Source organism: Dermacentor andersoni, chromosome 9 (assembly GCF_023375885.2).
Source record: "Dermacentor andersoni chromosome 9, qqDerAnde1_hic_scaffold, whole genome shotgun sequence".
Lineage (NCBI taxonomy): Eukaryota > Metazoa > Arthropoda > Arachnida > Ixodida > Ixodidae > Dermacentor > Dermacentor andersoni.
In genome coordinates this window covers 72520612-72525573 of record NC_092822.1, presented here as the reverse complement: position 1 = coordinate 72525573, position 4962 = coordinate 72520612, and the positions used below count along the sequence as shown (strand labels likewise).

At 48.1% G+C, this 4962-nt stretch overlaps 1 long non-coding RNA gene across 1 annotated transcript; it reads left to right on the top strand.

Moving 5' to 3' along the window:
- Window positions 1–2947: 2947 nt before the first annotated feature.
- On the top strand, window positions 2948–4607 carry LOC140213216 (uncharacterized). The gene is made up of 3 exons (XR_011890157.1): window positions 2948–3324; window positions 3402–3479; window positions 4434–4607. It is a non-coding gene; the product is annotated as an uncharacterized lncRNA (long non-coding RNA).
- Window positions 4608–4962: the final 355 nt, after the last annotated feature.

Sequence of the window (4962 nt, the reverse complement as noted above, 5' to 3'; positions counted from 1 at the left end):
GACATGGATGCGATCCATTGTAGAGTATCCCTTCCTAAAGCCAGCCTGTTCCCTTGGTTGACTAAAGTCCAGTGTTTGGAGATTATTTTGGTAAATATTTGATATAATACAGGGAGTAAGCTAATGGTCCCATAATTTTTCAATTCTTTAACGTCTCCTTTTTTGTGGATTAGTATAATGTCTGCATTCCAGTTTTCTGGGACCCTTGCAGTCGATGGACACTTCGTGTAAAGCGCCGCCAGTTTTCCAAGCATTATGTCTCCTCCATCTTTGATTAAATCGACTGTTATTCCACCTTCTACTCCCGCTCTTCATCGTTTCATGTCTTGCAGGGCCCTTCTGACCTCATCGCTAATTATAGGAGAGTTTCTGTATCCTGTTCATTACTGTTTCTAAGTGAGGTATCGTGACTCCTCTGGGTACTGTATACAGGTCAGCTTAGAATTTTTACGCTGCTTTTACTATATCTTCGAGATTGCTGATAATATTATCCTTCTTATCTTTTAGTGCATACATACATCATGGTTTGTCCTATGCCAGGTTTCTGTTTTACTGATTTCAGACTGCGTTCAGTTTTTACGGCTTCTTCAGCCTTTCTCATGTTATAGGTTCGAATATCAGTTATTTTCGCCTTGTTGATCAGTTTTGACAGTTCCGCGAGTTGCGTAACGCTGTGCGGCCGCCAGTCCCATATAACCGCGTAGAGCGCAGGACTCTGCAATTCTAGACGTACTGCGCTCAACTTTCGCGGTGAGCGCAGTACCCACATAAGCACAGCAGAGAAGTGGCTACGTGTGGCGGTTCGACCGATAACTGTAGAAGCGTCATTCAAAACAAGTAATTGTTCTCCACTTCCGGTGGCGTTTTCTCTACTTCCTTTTTAAATAAAAAGATGTTGCTCCATAAATATTCTCATAAACAACGGTTAACATTTTTATTATTCGCTTTTGCTTGCAGTTCGGTTGTTGCCTTGGCTCTCTCCCTTAGTAGATCGCTTAATTTCTCAACTCCTTGCGATTTTTGTTTCCAGTTGCCAATTTTGCACGAAAAGTGCTATACAGTTAGGGAAAAACAGACGAGGTAACGGGCGACATTGATCTTGCTTATGGGCTTAAGGGTTATTGCAGGGTTTCATGATGGACGCTCTTTCACATTATTTTATTTGCCACCTTATCTAACCCATATCACGTGTATATGGTTCCGGGCATCTGCCAGCGTCGCGGCGAGTCGTAACTCAAGGAAATAATGAAGCAAAGGGATAAGTTAAGCGCAATTGGCGTTCTCTCCCGCCGCAACTCGTTCCATGAGAGTACAGACCAGCTGAGTAACAGCCGCATCCCTCTCCTGGTCCGAGGATCAGCCTAAACAAAGAAGGTTGAACTAACAAAAGCAACAGCTATGCGCGTGACGGTTGAATAGATGGTGACAACTGAACGCATCTCGAGTTAATCGCGCGGGTGCGGAATCTATGAGAAAACTGTCCTTCACATTGCAAGAGATGCCGATAACTACCGCCATCTAAAAGGAGTGAAAAAGGCAGCATAATGCTGACCGATGAAAAGCTGCCAAGTCTCAACATTGATCTGGCGGCGCTTTAGGAATGTGTGAGGAGTGGTGGCGTGGGTGGGGAGGGGGGGGGGGGGGGTATGCCACTTGATTTCGGGGGGGGCCCGGGCCCCCCCGGGCCCCCCCTTGGGTACGTGCCTGTGGTGAAGATGTGGTAAAGGTGGTGAATAAGTAGCGAAAGCCGGCAGACCAGGTGGTGAATTCACCAACTGTGAAGACTGACTAGTCTTCACAGTTGTCGAATCACTTTTGGGGCAGTAGAATAAAGAAAGCAAAACGCCTATCCAATTGTTATAATAGATGTTAAGAACGCCAGCTTCAGCTACAAGTGGATTCCAAACGGGCATCAAGCTAACAGCACAGACACTGGTAACGTTTGTAGCTGACAACGCGGACTTTGTGAATGTGCGATGAACCGATGTCGCGCATGTGGTGTTCGCGTTGTGTGTCGTCCGACTCTCGGATACTTTTCACATTGTTTTCATATCTCGACTGCGTCACTAACATCGGGCGGTTTTTTGTTAACTGATATCCTGCACTATAAACTCATCAAAGTTTCTCATTCACTTAAATATGTGCCAAATTCTCTGAGCCCACCCAGTATTTCGCCGACGGTGTGCCTGCGCAGCCACGCATCTGAGTACCTCAATGCTGTACTGATTACTTTGACCTATCATCGGAACAGAAAATTAGCACTAACATACATGCGGGCATCACATTTGGCGGTATGCTGGAAGATATGCTACAAATACGCGGTATTACTCATCGACGCTGGCAATAATGCGTCTGAAACGTCCGAAGGGCCCTGTGACGGCTTTTACTAACAGCGCATTCATGTTAGCGTTCCAGTCTCTTACGATAGCCCACAGCGTTTGTCATACAACCTGCCAGCGCATTTCCTTCGCCGATGAAAAAAGATGAATAATGCAGAAGAAAAGACACCCGTTCCAGCGCGCATGGCGCGCAGAGAGAGAGAAAGAGACACAAAAAAAAAAAAAAGAAAGAGGAAAAGGCGCTCAGACGACTCCGAGCGCGCACGCCCTCGCGCGCGGAGCTCCTGCGCATGCTCGGAGCTCTTGCGCCAGCGCGGCGGTGCGCCTTCTGTCCGCGTCATTTTGAATTCTCAACGAGTGCGCCAGGCACGTAAACGGTCGTGCCGGTATGCGGTGTATGCCTGAACGTTGGTGTCTGTGTATGCGTGTCTTCTTTGTGGCATCACACGTCAACTACACTGAACGGTAAGCTTTAGCAAAGATGTTTTGCGTCATAGCTCATGATTACGTGAGCGCATTTCGTAGCGCTAACCGGCTGCATGTAGCGCAGGCGACCCGGGTATAGACCAGAACACGCTAGCCTCGCACCCAGGCTAGTCGAACGCATACTCTCGCACCCGGATTGCCCGGTCGACCAGCGCCATTTTGTTCTGGGCTGCCAAAGCGTGTTCGCCGGCGACCAGCAGACATGGCTAGCGCTAGCTCTAGGACTCCAAAGTGCGGAAATGTGCCCGTTCACGCGAACCCAAAGTACAAGAAGTCATCTGGGCATCGTTGCGTCGTGTTTGGATGCCAAAATAACCACCGGAAAAGCAGCAGGTTGCTTAGCGCTGTTTGCGAAGAGCACGATACATGTAGGGAATCGTGCCGGTGCGGTGTTTTCAGCCTGCACGGGTTTCCATCCGCAACGAAGAATGACAAGCTGCGCCACCGGTGGATAGCTGCAGTGAATAGGAAGAACTACCAACCCAGTGAAAATGCACGAGTGAGTATTCGATCTGTGTATCTTTTGGTGCCACGTTCAACTTTGCGCCCTACGAACGTAATATGTGTAACACGCAGGTTTGCTCCGAGCACTTTCTGGACAAGCCCACAGAGCAGAATCCCGCGCCGGTGCTTCGCCTTGGCTATAACAAGAAGGCAAGCCTTTTCGTGTTTTCATTCAGGCAGAGCTCCCGACGGTTAAGCGGAACAGTTGAGTTTGTGGTTAGCGATACTTGCAGCTGCTGCACGGCATGACCATTAAGCGTGAACGACAAGTTGTAAACGATAGTATGTTGCCCTGCTGGTGAGCGTTATTGCTAATGAAAGTAAAACGAAGTCTGCTCGTCACGTAGCATGCGTCGACAAAAACGTAAACAACGACTGCTCGTCGCCGAAGGCGTTCTTGCAGCGCGCCTGTCCTTACGAGCTGGTGTTGCAGGTGTCATTCGTAACGAATTCATTTGAGCATCCTGAGCTCTAAACTGCGTGCGGGCTGTTATGCAGGGCAAAGCGCAAAATTTTTCCGTTCATAAGGCGAGGAAGATAAGGTGCTTAATTATAGTTGTATTTTGTAACAAAATTTTGCTCGTTCTCACCAGTTTCTTTTACTGTTTTCTAAGGGAGCGCTAACAATCCGATATGGCCTCGCACAAGCGAAACAGGTCTGATACCAGGTAGCTGCAGTTGTTGGGGCTAATTTCTTGGAATGCAGGTGCGGTTGTTGTCTTGTACCAAAGGCTTCCCTGATGATGCAGCTTTAAGTAGGGATGATAATTTTATGTGCCCTGTCATGGTTTGTGCAACTGTACAAAACCTGCATCCGTCATGCTCGCCTTGTTATATGGGCTTTGACTGCACATGTAGTTGAACATTACAACTACTGTAGTTCCTCATTTTCCAATGAGTGCAGGTTTAGCATCACATGCTGCTTGTTCGAGTACTGTAGGCTTGTGTTCTTAATGTTGTACTCTTAAGGGGTTGCACGATACAATTGGCCTGGTGCATTTTCTATTTCATTTTGAGAGGACTTTATGTCTTCGCAACAGTGATGGCATGGGAAAGAACTACAGCCCTTCTTACTATAACATATATATTGTTTTCAATGTGCAGGTGGTGAAGGGCAGGCGTCTGCTAATCAGGCAGTCAAACGACCTCGCCAGTTGGTTGCCAAACGCGGCCAACCCAGTAGTGACCATGACAAACAAGACCAAACTGAAAGTGCAGAGGACAATGTTCTGCGTGCTTTAATAAAATGTGGCACCAACACAGTGCTGTAAAATCCTTCACAGGTTACGTGCTTACGTGGTTACCCGATGTATTCGCTTCTGCAGTCTGCACATCACTCAGTGTGGCCATTGCGGACTTGCATGAGGTCTTCCAGTTTGATTGAATCGAGACAGCGAAAATGACAGGCTAGAAAAAACGCGAAACACGCCTTCCGCCCAGCTAAAAAGCCCAAGTTTCGCTTTCGCGCCGGGTCGCATCTCCCGGCGTGGCAGCCCAGGCCTGCTACTTCGCGGCGCTTGGGATAGATGGCGCGACCGGCGCTCATCAATATGGCGGCGCGCTTTGAATTCACGGTGTTCTGGTGTATAGTGTCGGTTTGTCGTTGTCATGGTCTGATAAACGCGCTCTTGTT